Genomic DNA, 14,415 nt, shown 5'->3' on the forward strand with positions numbered 1-14,415 from the left:
AGAGAAATGGAAGATGAAGAGTCGACATTTCACTGGGTTTGAGTTTTGAGAGAAGGAATAAGAATTCGTACTTGAAGATGTTAGTCTCAGGCAGGACAGAGGAAACCAAATCTATACCAAGAAGCCTTGTAGTGAAGCTACTGAACACACACACACACACACACACGATTTAGAAAACCTTAAAAATATACAAGGGAAAAGGGAGAGAGAGAGAGAGGAAAAAAAAAAAACGGAAGGGAGGAGAGGAGGAAGCAATGAGAGAAAAAGACAGATTACACAAAGCATAACAATTCGCCGGACAAAAGGCTTCTCAATGACAGCGATGGACACCAGAAGATGGTGGAATAATATTTCCAACAGCTAGTGGAAAGTAATTTTAATCTAGATACTATAGAGGACTAAACTATTAAATAAATGTAGAGATGAAACAAAAATATATTCAGATTAAGGCCGGGTGCGGTGGCTCACACCTGTAATCCCAGCATTTTAGGAGGCAAGGTGGGTGGATCACTTGAGGTCAGGAGTTCGAGACCAGCCTGGCCAAGATGGTGAAACCCCATCTCTACTAAAAATACAAAAATTAGCTGGCCGTGGTGGTGGGCGCCTGTAGTCCCAGCTACTCAGGAGGCTGAGGCATGAGAATCACTTGAACCCAGGAGGTGGAGGTTGCAGTGAGCCGAGATTGTGCCACTGCACTCCAGCCTGGGCAATAGAGCAACACTCCATCTCTCTCTTTATATATATATACAAATTAAGACTAAGATAATATATTATTCACAGGCCCTCAATGAAAAAGAGTATATTTTCTAAAGAAGAAAACTGAACCAAAGTGGAAAGAATAAGATACAAGAAGCATTGGAATCTTAATCAAAAACAACATGACAACAAATGTGCAAAACAAGGGTTGGGGCAGTGGTCTCAGGGATTTGTTTTACTTTTCCAGAGACTTAGGGGCAGGGGATGATTTGGGGATGAAACTGCTCCACCTCAGATCATCAGGCATTAGATTCTCATAAGAAGCGTGTAGCCTAGATCCCTCGCATATGTAAGTTCACAATAAGGCTCAAGCTCCTATGAGAATCGAATGCTGCTGCTGATCTGACAGGAGGCAGAGCTTGGGCAGTAATGCGAGTGATGGGAAGTGGGTGTCAACACAGATGAAGCTTCTGACTGCTGCTCACCTCCTGCCCTGTGGCCCAGTTCCTAATAGGCCATGAACCAGTACCAATCCACGGCCTGCGGCTGCGGGATCCCTGAGTTAGGGGACTTGGAGGGCTTTTATGGAAAGAAATAGTTGAAATGCATACTTTGACCTTCAAGACGGTCTGTACTATGTAAGGCTGGATGTGAGCCTGGATCTAGCAGAGGGCTCCTTTGGTGACTAAATGTGAAATAAAGATGTTAAGGCAGATGCTTAATCCTCCGACCCTGCTGCAATTTTTTCTTAGAACTTCTCATTACCTGGCATGGTACACTGTGTTTTATTTGTTTCTTGACTTTCTCTCCTACTATAATCTAAATTCCATGAGAAGTTTGACATGATGGCAAATCCTGGGCTCAGGATTTGGAGGCTGGAGTAAGCAATGATTGTACCACTGCACTCCAGCCTGGGCAATAGAACAAGACCCTGTCTCTAAGAAATAAATAAATTTTATGAGATCAAGGACTTTGTCTACTGCATTCCCTGGCCTGGCACATAATTAGTGCTTACATATGATTGAACACAAGAAAGGGAAAATATTGTGCAGGGTTTCAAATGTATGGGGTGCAGACTTTCTTCTATGGGGAACGGGTGGGACGAGACTAAGGAAAATAACCAGCATTTCTGAGTGTCCACCAGGTCCTGGGCTATACCCAAAACACATTATCTTATTTTGCATGGATTGTGGAATAGCAAAAAGCATATATTAGTGATCAAAATGAATTGGACTTCCAATTTGATTTAAAACACAAGCCAAGAATATTTTATTAATCTTAACTCATTGTTTTTAGATGTTACTGTGTATTTCCAAGGGAGATGTGAGCTTTGAGCTTATGTCTAATGCAATATCATGTGTCCAACTGAGGCAGCAGAGATAAGATCCTGCTCTGTGTTCCTGCTAAAGCTTTCATACTCTGGCATGGCCACACTCAACACCACTTAATGATCTAGTCATTCCAGTTTTCTAACACCTGCCTGGATAGACCCCAGGCCGCAAAAAACCCTGAAATTCCGGTTCTAACAACAAATCACTGAAAATCAGAAGGCCCCACCTTGAGCTCACAGCCACCTCCACCTCCTTGAAGACGGGGGCCCCTCATGCTCTGTGTTCTTAATGGCACCAGGAAGATCCCCTCCTGGGGCCTCTTGAGGTTAACTGTCTGCAGTAGAGATGTTGAAGCCAGAGAGACTCTCAAATTCTGATGCCTGTACCCCACCCCACCCCACCCCCACCAGCAAACTGCAGCCAGTTTCAGATGTCACCTGACCAGAATAGTTCTTCCCGTGAACGGCGTCGGACACTATGTCCTCATTCAAAGTCCCAGTGGCATGAGGGTGACCCTGTACACACAGGACCCAGGGCAAAGAACAAGAAGTATTCCCAGTCCTCACCTACAGCCAACACGTGACCTAAGCAGACCTTCTGGAGAACAGGCTGAGCAGCTGGGCAGCCATATAGAAAACTGCCAGCTGTGCATCTAGAGGCTGATGGAACAATCATGACCTGTCCTCATGGAGAAGCATCCAAGGCGTGGCCCCATGTCCCTGCCACACCGCATTGTGTCTTTCTCCAATGGAATCTCGGGTACTCTTCCTTTCTGCCTTTTCTGGTATTTGCAATCTCCACCTTCACCACTTGCTTCTTCCCCCGGGGTTGAAACAAGTTCACAAATGAACACATAAATAAACCCTTCCCCTTTCCCCCGTACATCTCCTTACTCTATCATCACCCACTCTCCCTGAATTTGTGCCTGAAACGACCCCTGCTGCTGACAACCCCCAACAGCAGCCCAGTCGACTTATCCAAGGGTCCTTTCTTCTTCCTTTGAACGTAACTTTACATAAGTCTTTTGTCCTAGATAGCACGCTCTAGAAGTACAAGGAGTACATCTTAGACTTCTTGTTAACCCTGGGCTTTGTACACAGCAGGTGCTCACAATTGCTAGAAGGGATGGAGAGAAAAGCGGATTGATTCAGGAAATGATGTCGCTGCATGCAGTATTCTTTCAAAGGAGTGAGTCTCTGACCTTGTAGACGTTGAAGAAATTGTAAAGGATCTGATTTCAGACCCAGCGGAAGCTGCAAGAACAATGTGGTTTCGAGTTCTGCTGTTTCATTATCCCGGGTTGATTCGGCTGGCTGGGCCAGTGCCCTCTTTTCTCTCTAGGAGCTCCAGCTGCCCCTCCAAGCCCCGCTTCTGGCCTGGTATTCCCCAGCCTGCAGTGGAGGTCACAGCAGATCCTATCGTATTCAGAGAAGTATGAAATGCGAGCTTGAATCTTCTTCCGTGTTCTCAAGAGAGTGAGATATTGGCAAGCACCTGTTTTCTCAGCACTGAGAAAAGGGATCAGGGATTGGTGAGTGGAAGACACTAATTCGAGTAATGATGGGCTTTTGACAGGATGAAAACCACACAGTAATTTATGAACCATGCAGGCAACTTTTAATCACCATGATTACTATAGACAGGCAAGGGCATTGTTGATAGGAGTGTGGGTGAGAGCTTCCTGGAGGAGGTGAGGTGGAAGCTTGTCCTGGTGCAATGTGCAGTGTGGAAACAATGTCCAAGAACCATGGTTTGCAGTTCCGTGGCATGACCTAAAGGCTTTGGAAGGCACCGGGGGACAAAAGCACGTGTCAAAGCTGCAGACACTTTGCAGTTCTCTTCAAAGGGCTCACGGGATGGGGATGGAGTCAGTGGGAGGGGCATCTACCATGCTGTGAAACGGAGAAGAGAGGTTTGGAGATTTGGGGACTGGGCTTTTGCACACCAGGGACGAAGCATGAGTGCAGCCTGTGATAGAACTGATTTCTTCCCGGCCCCGGTCACCCCTGCTTTTGGTGATAGTTTCCATTTAAAAGTGAATTCCTATGAAAGGAGTGCTGGGGCCTGCCCCGTGCCTGCGACCTGGGGTGGAGCAGACAAACACTGAAAAAGGGCTGACATGTATGGATGCCTCTGGCGATAGCAGTAGTTATATTTAGTCCCAAGCTCAAGTTAAACAAGGGGCCTCCTGCAATATGTATGAAGAGAGCACCAAGAGCAAACACAAGTGCAGGGCCAGTAAAAATAAAAGAGCAAAGTGCAAGACTCGAAAGAATAAATATGCACAGGCTCTGGCCCCAAGATATGCCAGGTGGGTGGAGCTAGTCACTGTGAACAGGGCCAGGAGAGCCAGTGTCACCGCAGAGGGGCCCCTTCCCATTGTCGGGTGCTCAGAGTGAGTACAATGAATCCTCCAAGGCCTCCTGCCTTTACCATCCACTCTCCTGCTGCATGCTTAAGAAAAGGCTGGGTCCCAGTTTCTTTATCTATAAAATGAGGGGACCGAGCCGCAAAAAAAAACAAATTCCTCTCCTGCATTGGGATTTTTCCAACTCACCTTACTAGCTGTCTGGAAAGGTGTGAGGCTGAATGACACCTCCTTTGTTCCCCAAACACTGTTGACATAGTGACCCAACTGTTAGTTATCTTGATCATGTCCTCTAAGGGATCAATTGAGCAAAGAGCCAAAGAACCCACTTTTTTTTTTTTCTTTTTCAGAACTAGAGTTGATCTACTTTCAAGTTTAACAGCTCAGCTCGTAAAGGAAAATCTGACTCTCTGTGTAGCAGCAGTACACTGGGCTGGCAGCCTCCTATAGTACCTTGGAGCATATTGGAAAAAGTTACTCTCTCCAGATACGTAGAGTCTTGAGGGCCCCCAGCTTGGTGAAGGGAGCTCAAGCTGCATCTCATCACCTCCCCAGCCCAACTCTCTCCACTCACCCCTTGGCCGGCACTTCTGTGGGGCAGAACCTACACAATCCTACACCTTAATACAGCAGCTGGCTGTAAGTCAAAGTCAGGAAGGTTTATTTTCTTGATGCCTGTTCCTGTCCACTCTACTGCCTGGACTCTTCTGCTTTTTATTCCATGTACTCACCTTTTTCTCTCATGTGTCATCTCCATACATATAAGCATGAAGTTGGTGAAAAGTAATTACTTTCAATGGCAAAAGCCTCCATTACTTTTGCACCAACCTAACAATAGCGTGATAACACACAGATTCACAAAACAGGTCATACTTTTATTCACCACTCTAGGCGGTACCTTCCTGAAAATCGGGGACACAGTTTGTCTGAGCAAAACACTTGACCCATAGTGGATATTCAGTAAATACTGTTGAATGAATGAAAAACAATCTCCCAGTGGTTCTAAATTGCCTTTGAATCATGGATTTCTTTGAAATCTGATGAAAGCCAGGGTGATATGATTTGGCTCTGCGTCTCCACCCAAATCTCATCTGGAATTGTAATCCCCATGGGGAGGTGCCTGGTGGGAGGTGATTGGATCATGGGGGTGGTTTCCCCCAGGCTGTTCTCGTGATAGTAAGTGAGTTCTCACGAGATCTGATGGTTTAAAAGTGTGGCACTTCCCCTGCATCTTGCCACGTGCCTCGCTTCCCCTTCTCCTTCTGCCAAAAATGTAAGTTTCCTGAGGCCACCCCAGCCATGCGGAACTGTGAGCCAATTAAACCTCTTTTCTTCATAAACTATCCAGTCTCAGGTAGTTCTTTATAACAGTTTGAAAAGGGACTAATACACAGGGATATTTTCTCACAAAATGAACATGTACAAACATACTAAATTTTGCATATGGTTTGGGAAGGATCACCAACTCCTAGCAGGAAGGGATTTAGATTTTAAGCCAGGTTAAAAAGGTGTGATCCCTTTAAAAAAAAAAAAAAAAGGTTGGGGGGGGGACTAGAAAAATGAACCAGGACCTGACCCTCACCAAGAATCTAATGTGTCAACGGGTAACAAGTCTGTCATCTTCTTTAATCCTTACAACCACCCTTTAAATAGGCATTACTATCTTCATTCTACCAAGGAGAAAATGAGGTTTCAATAGTTTTTCCATTGTGAAACATCAGACCGAATATTCAGTCCAAGTCTCTTTTACCTGCAAACTCATGTTCTCTATGCTATGTCATTCTGCCTCCAAATATTACAAATTCTCAGGATTCTACAGTCAATTTCCATTTATTGTGTTTCGATGGATGAAGCCCTGTAAAAAACTACCATCTAAACCAAGCAAACAAATGCATCTTAAATATAGTCATATATTTTAGATTAGACAACTTTATAAAGGATTCCTACGGAGTTTTAACAAAATCTATAAAATGATTGCCAAATGTATCTTGCACATTATATTTTCCTTAGATTCTTAGACTAACAGTAAAGCAAAATGAAACCAACATCTCAGCTAATCAGAATGCCCCTCAATTGCACCTGTGACTAGATTAATGTGCTTCTGTCCGTGCTGAAAGAAGGCAAAACACAAGATAAGAGTCTTGACTTTAGCATACATTGACTCATTCACTTACACCATGGACAGAAACACAAACTGCAGGGTCAGAAAGACCTAGGTTTGAGTTCTATACTTTTCGCTAGATGTTAAGAAACCTTAGGCAAGTTACTTAACTTTGAAAAGGCTTAGCTTCCTCATTTTAAATGAAGGTATTCACAGTACCTATTTCAGAGGAATTAGTGAAGGGGTTAATGAATAATGCACTTCAACTTCATAGTGCAACGCTTGGCTTGTAGTAAATGTGCAGTAAATGTTAGCTGCAATTTTTCTTCTTTATCATCTTGGTCTTCATTGATGCGGTTCTACAATGAGCTGACATGAACAGAATTATGGCCGTGAGGTTCAACAGAACTAGTAGTTTGCCACATGACTCAGCAATTCCACTCACAGTTGTCTACCCAAAAGAAATGAAAGCATGTGTCCATACCAATACCGTTAGCAAAGACTGCGGCATTATTCATAATAACCAAAAAGTAGAAACAACCCCAAAGGTCCATTGACAGGTAAATGGATAAACTGCTGTATCATACAATGGAATGCTCTTCAGTAGTAAAGAGCATGAAAGCCACATGAAAAAGAGTATATAGTGTACAATTATTTATTTATTTGGTTGGGGTTTTTTTGTTTTTTTTTTTTTTTGAGAGAGTGTCCTGCTCTGTTGCCCTGGCTGGATTGCAATGATACCATCACAGCTCATTGCTGCCTTGACCTCCCAGGCTCAACTGATTCTTCCACCTCAGTCTCCTGAGTAGTTGGGATCACAGGCATGCACCACCACACCTGGCTAATTTTTTATTTTTTTGTAGAGACAAGGTCTCACTATATTGTCCAGGCTGGTCTTGAACTCCTGGGCTCAAGCAAACCTCCTGACTCCCTAAGTGCTGGTATTACAGGCATGAGCCACTGTGCCTGGCCCTGTATGATGATTTCTACAAAATTCTGAAAAAGTTGAACTAATCAGTAGCAATGGAGTTCAATTCTTACTTGGGGAGAAGGAAGAAGGGAGCACAAGAACTCTTTGTTGGTGGATGGATATGCTCAACATATTGTGGTGATGGTTTTATGGGTATATACAGATGTTAAAACTTACCAAATTGTGGCCGAGTGTGGTGGCTCATGCCTCTAATCCCAGCACCGTGCCCGGCCCATTGTTTCATTCTCATGTCTTTGCATCCTCATAGCTTAGCTCCCATTTGGGAGTGAGGACATACAATATTTGCTTTTCCATTCCTGAGTTACTTCACTTAGAATAATGGTCTCCAATTCCACCCAGGTTGCTGCAAATGCCATTATTGCATTTCTTTTTGTGGCTGAGTAGTATTCCATGGTATATATATATACTATAATTTCTTTATCCACTCTTTGATTGATGGGCCTTTGGGTTGTTATGCATTTTTTTAATTAAAATAATTTAAACTTCTGCAATGGCTTTTATTGCTTTCAGAATAGAATCCACATTCTTTATGATGTATATAGTGCTTAGTTATGTCTTTTCTTCTTTCTTCTTTTCTTTCTTTTAAAAAAGTCTCTTAACTGCCTACTAAATGATAAATTACTCTTTTTTTTTTTTTGACAGAGTGTCACTCTGTCACCTAGGCTGAAGTGCAGTGGCACAATCTTGGCTCACTACAACTTCTGCCTCCCTAGTTCAAGTGATTCTCTAGCCTCAGCCTCCTGAGTAGCTGGGACTACAGGCGCACGCCACCGTGTCTGGCTAATTTTTGTATTTTCACTAGAGACCGGTTTTTACCATGTTGGCCAGGCTGGTCTCGAACTCAGCCTGTGATCCTCAGGTGATCCACCTGCCTCAGCCTCCCAAAGTGTTGGGATTACAGGCGTGAGCCACCGCGCCCGGCCCTAAATGATAAATTACTTCTGAAGAGAGGCCCTGTTTGTTTGGTTTACCACTGGGTCCCCAGTACCAAATGCAAACCCTAGCACAAAGACACTCAACTGTTAATGAGTGAATAAGAAACAGAAAATCATGAAGGGCCAAAGAGTAACACAAAAAATATAAAAAATATGTAGCATATGAGAGCGGGGAGAAAGGGCTGGGGACTGAATAGTCACAAAAGGCTTCATGGGGAGGCACACACAAAGGGTCCTAAAGGATGGAGAGGGTGTAAATGGGAAGAGATAAGAAAAGGGGACTTCCAGAGGAAGCAGGAGAGCTAGAAGAGTAAAGGCAGAGAGGGAATGGGTTCGTTTGGGACCTGGGTAGGAAAGGTGGCTTCGTCTAAAGAGTGAAGAGCCCGGACTCCCATCATAAAGGCAATATTTAGGATCTGCGGGATGGGTGCGTGAGACTGAAGAAAAGAAGAATGTCAGGAGAAAGGCAGACAGAAAATGGGAACAGAGGCCGGGCACAGTGACTCATGCCTGTAATCCAGCATTTTGGGAGGCTGAGGTGGGAGGATTGCTTGAGGCCAAAAGTTTGAGGCTGCAGTGAGCCATGATCATGCAATTCCAGGCTGGGTGACAGAAGGAGATCACGTCTCAAAAGAAAAAAAAAAAAGAAGACGGCAATAGAAGTAAAGAGATGGACATTTCACTTCATAGAACGGGACTTTGGATCACTTAGGACTCTTCTCAAAGCATGCCTGAAATGTACAATCAACATCAGGCAGCTGGACCATGCCTCCGAGATCAGCCTCAAGCCACCGCTCCTCCCTCCTGATCATCCTCACAGTGACACCTTCCACGGTCTAGCAGTGACGTTGTCCAAGTTCTTTCATGGTGCCTCTCCTGTGACTATCTCCATGGGAAAGAAAGCATTGCTTCTGGGGTACTTGGCCCTGGTTCAAGGCTTGAGAGAAGGCCAATCCCTTGATGAAAAACCAAGGGTAGGTGTCCTCAGACACCCCTTGTTTTGATGCCATACTCTTCCCCAGCCTCTAAGATCCTCAGAGCCGGGGCTGGATTTGTAATCCGGCACCTCTTTATAAACTCAGCAGGAAACTCTCGTAGAGGACCCGGCTTTGTTTTGAAAGGAGAAGAGAGGAAGCAAAGCAACTGAAAAGGCACTGTTGACTTTTCATTCAATGCTAAAGCCAAATAGAATGTGTTTGCTCTGCACTGAATGCCATGCGATGGAGAGTTTGTACTTGAACCTCATGAATGGCCCAAAGTAAACGTCCTCTCTACCTCAGGCCCTCAGCAATACATTTAGACAGTGGTTCAGGTTTACCAAGGACTTTCTCAGACATTATCTCATTTGATCCTCAAGTCAGCCTATGATGCAAAGGGGATTATTATGATTTCTGTATTCCAGATGACCCAGTGCCCTGCAGCTAGGCGGCGGGGGCTCCTGAAACATTTCTTTAATGAGGCTAGTAAGGCCAAGTGCCTTGCCCCCCCACCCCTATAGATGATCTTTAAACTCAGAGCAAACTTCTATTATATAAATATCTGTCCTGGCAGAGCGCAGTGTAATCCTAACACTTTGGGATTCCGAGGCAGGCAGATGGCTTGAGCCCAGGAGTTCAAGGCCAGCCTGGGCAACATGGTGAAACCTCATTTCTACAAAAAATACAAAAATTAGCTGGGCAAAGTGGCATGTGCCTGTAGTCCCAGCTACTCAGGAGTCTGAGGTGGGAGGATCACCTGAACCCGGGAGGCTTGAGCCCAGGAGGTTGAGGCTGCAGTAAACCATTATCAGGCTACTGCACTCCAGCCTGGGTTTCAGAGTGAGACCCCATCTCAAAAACAAACAACAAACAAACAAACAACAACAACAACAACAAAAGACCTTTCCCATGGATTTGGGCATCCTGTGGCCACAGCCCCTGTATTTGAATTTGCAACGCTGAACTCCTTACCATCACAGAATTAGGTTTTAATAAGATATAGCCCTCTAGGGACTCCAAGTAGGGAGAGGTAGCGGGAAGGGGAAGGATTGAAAAGATATCTACTCGGTCCCATGTTCACTATTTGGGTGATGGGTTTAATAGAAACCCAATCTATTCAATAGAACCCCAGCATCACCCAACACACCCGTGTAACAAACCTGCACATGTACTCCCTGAATCTAAAATTTAAAAGTGTTTTCAAAGAGGTAGCACTCATGAAGCCCTACAGCGTGCCAGATGCTCTCATGCAGCATCTCATTTAGTCTTCACACCAGTCCTAAGAAAGCAGGTTATATAATCCTCATCTTGCAGCTGATGGAAGTAAAGCTCTTGCAACTGCCAGTAGGAAAACCGCAGGATTCACATCCCACCTTCTGGCTCCAAAGCCCATTCTCTTTCCATTGCGCCATGATGGTTTTTAAGCTGAGAATTAATTATCTTTGGATCCTTCCTACCACCCATTTCAGGACTCTCCCAACCCCCATAACACATATACACACTAGCAACATAAAAGGATTATGTTTTTTAAAAAAATAGGAAAAATCTCTCCAATCTTAATATTTGTCTGAGCCTTTAAATTTAGCAAAACACTTCAGGGTTTCCTGTCTTCAGACAGACTGCCATTGTTAAGTGTTAGGGAAAGGCCCGGCCTATAGGAGATGAAATACCTTGTAATCCCCAAAGCAGTGAACTCCAGCTGAAACTCACATTGTAAAACAGACCAAATAATGAGAAACACATTTATGTTCCCCAACCAGCACGAAGAGAAGAGAGAAAAGGAGATGGGGTATTTGTTCTGGGCAGTTGGGTTGCTGGAAACTCATCATCCATCAACACACAGGACGCAGAGAAGGAGAGGGAACAGAGCCAATCTCCCTCCCCTGTGCGCAGAGCAAACAGGTGGGGCAGATGGTGGGGAGGGTTTTTGCCTCATCAAAGAGGTACGTGGATTGAAAAGTTTGACACTCAGCCCTTGCAGCAATTGCAGAGAGAGGGATTGTGAGGCAAATATCAATGCTTAACTCTTGGAGACGCTTCTGGAATGCTGCCCAAGTCTGCAGTGAGAATGAGGGCATGATCCTCTGCCCCTTGAGGAGACTCTGCTGGTTGCTTGGATTTGTCCTGAGAGTCCAAGATGATTCTCATGCTCATATTGTAATTTGCTATTATTTTAAAATTGGAGCTTGTCAAGAAACACCGTAGCTAACGTTTCAATTGTCCTTGATGCCTTGTCTGCTATTTGTATTTGATAATATTCTCCAGCAAAGCTTTTAAATTGCTAATAATCACTACTATCCTTGTTATTATTAAAAAATTAGCTTATAACAATTATTAGTAATTGTTGAAGCTAGCTGATTGGTGTATGGGGTACCACAATAAAAAGATAAAATAAAAAAGAAGTTTCCTTTATTTGCTTTTGAATGATAAATAACACTTTAAACACACAGGCATCTTCCCGTAAAACTCACACCTAGCTCTTCCATTGACAAAATAATTATTTTAAAGTCTTGGCCAGACACAATGGCTCACGCTTGTAATCCCAGCACTTTGGGAGGCTGAGGCGGGTGGATCATCTGAGGTCAGGAGTTCGAGACCAGCCTGGACAACGTGGCGAAACCCTGTCTCTACCAAAAACACTTACAAAAAAAAAAAAATTAGCTGGGCATGGTGGCATGTGCCCGTAATCCCAGCTACTCAGGAGGCTGAGGCAAGAGAATTGCTAGAACCCAGGAGGCAGAGGTTGCAGTGAGCGGAGATTGTGCCACTGCACTCCAGCCTGGGTGACAGAGTAAGACTCCGTCTCAAAAATAAATAAATAAATAAATAGTCTTAAGCTGTTTTACAAACTTTCTTACTTTCTTCTTTCTTTTTTTTTTTTTTTTGGAGACAAGGTCTTCCCTTCCAAAAATATTATCCAGGTGTATGCATATACCTGTGTGTATATTTGTAATGGGTTGAATTGCATGCCCCCAAAATTCACATATTAAAGTTTCAACCCCCAGTACTTCAGAAAGTGACTGTACTTCAAGCTTGTCCAACCCGCGGCCCTTGGGCCACGTGCAGCCCAGGATGGCTTTGAATGTGGCCCAACACAGGTTCATAAACTTTCTTAAAACCTTAAGTTTTTGTTAAGCTAATCAGCTTTCATCAGTGTTCGTGTATTTTATGTGTGGCCCAAGACAATTCTTCTTCTTCCAATGTGGCCCAGGGAAGTCAAAAGATTGGACACCCCTGCTGTATTTGGAGGCCTGGTCTTTAAAAAGGTGACTACGTTAAAATGAGGTAATAGGGTGGGACTTGATCTAATATGACTGATGTCCTTATAAAAAGGGGAAATTTGGAGACAGACACATTCACACGGGGAAAGCAGCATGTGAACATGAAGGCAACCATTAGAGTGATGTGCCCACAAGCCAAGGAATGCCAAAGACTCCTGGCAAACCACCAGAAGCCAAGAGACAGGCCTGAACAGATTCTCCCTCCCAGCCTTCAGAAGGAACCAACCCTACCAAAAGCTTGCTCTCAGACTTCCAGTCTCCAAAACTGTAAGCCAATACAATTCTGGGTCTTACGAAGCCACCCGGTCTGTTACTTTGCTATGGCAGTCCTAGGAAACTAAGACAAAACACATCTCTACAAATATAAATCCCAGGTCTCAAGAACTCGGGGTATGAAGAAGTATGAATCTGAATCTTGTCCAAGTGGCAAACCACTGCTCACAGCCCTGGTTCCGTCCTGCTGTCGGCGCTCTCGGCTCACAGCCGTCATGCATCCTATGAGGTTGATATGTGTGAGACAGACTGAAGGAAAACAATTGCTCATTTGATTCCCCGTAATCTTCAGTGATGTCCCCTATCTGTTTACCCATGACAAGAGCAAATCTTATTTCCTGACATATTCACCTACTTAACCAATGAACCAATTTGTGGCTATAAACAAGATATTTGCTCATTCCAGGCCAGACTCAGAGGTGAGCCTGACCACAGGCCATGTGTGTAGTAGTGTAGATGGGAATACTCTGAACAGAACAAGAAGCCAACATCCCTCCAAAACCTCTCCGAATAAGGGTCTTCACACTGAAGATCCTTCACACTGTGGGGATCCCATCACTGAAACACATACACAGGCGGGGCACAGTGGTTCAGGCCTGTAATCTCAGCACTTTGGGAAGCCAAGCCAGGCAGACTGTTTGAGCCCAGGAGTTTGAGACCAGCCTAGGCAACATGGCAAAACCCTTTCTCTACAAAAACTACAAAAATTAGCCAGGTGTGGTGGCACATGCCTGTAGTCCTAGCTACTTCGGAGGCTGAGGTAGGAGGATCACTTGAGCCCAGGAGGCGAAGGTTGCAGTGAGCCGAGATTGCACCATTGCACTCCAGCCTGGGTGACAGAGTGAGACCCTGTCTCAAAACAACAACAACAAAAACACATGCACACACTTCAGTGTAAGTGCAGAAAGCTCTTTCCAACATCCAAAAATTAACAATTTTGTTACAGCTCTTTTTAGAGGGCATTTAGGAATGTCTGTCTCTTTAAAATATATGGATGGATTCTGAAATACTATTGTAAATCCAGAAACTTGACTTGACTCCCAAATGTACACCTCACATTTTTGGAAACTGGGAATAATTTGTTCTTAAGTGCTGTCACATGCTAACCAGACAGATGCTTTCCCTCAGGATTCTTTTGAAAACTCTCATAACATTAGACCTTGACCTAAGAACCACTGTCAAATTTATCTTCCCTGATGGATTCATTTATAGAAAGGCAAAGTTCAGACTTCTGTGTTTGACATTGAAATGCAAAATAAGCAAAACGTTTTTATTTGAGCACAAGACCACCAAATAATGGCAAGAACTCTTTTTTTTTTTTTTTTTTTTTTTGAGACAGAGTCTCGCTCTGTCGCCCAGACTAGAGTGCTGTGATGCAACCTCCTCTGCCTCCTGGGTTCAACCGATTCTCCTGCCTCAGCCTCCCAAGTAACTGGGAGTACTACAGGTGCATGCACCACAC

General features: G+C 44.2%; 1 protein-coding gene across 1 annotated transcript in view; it reads right to left on the reverse strand.

Annotated features, from left to right (window-relative positions):
* Positions 1 to 6,729: 6,729 nt before the first annotated feature.
* ERI1 (exoribonuclease 1) overlaps positions 6,730 to 14,415 on the reverse strand; it is a 97,783-nt gene continuing 90,097 nt past the window's right edge. The window contains exon 8 of the mRNA XM_030812404.1: positions 6,730 to 6,947. The gene's annotated coding sequence lies outside the window, so the exon portion shown is untranslated. The remainder of the gene's footprint in view (positions 6,948 to 14,415) is intronic.

Source organism: Nomascus leucogenys, chromosome 4 (assembly GCF_006542625.1).
Source record: "Nomascus leucogenys isolate Asia chromosome 4, Asia_NLE_v1, whole genome shotgun sequence".
Lineage (NCBI taxonomy): Eukaryota > Metazoa > Chordata > Mammalia > Primates > Hylobatidae > Nomascus > Nomascus leucogenys.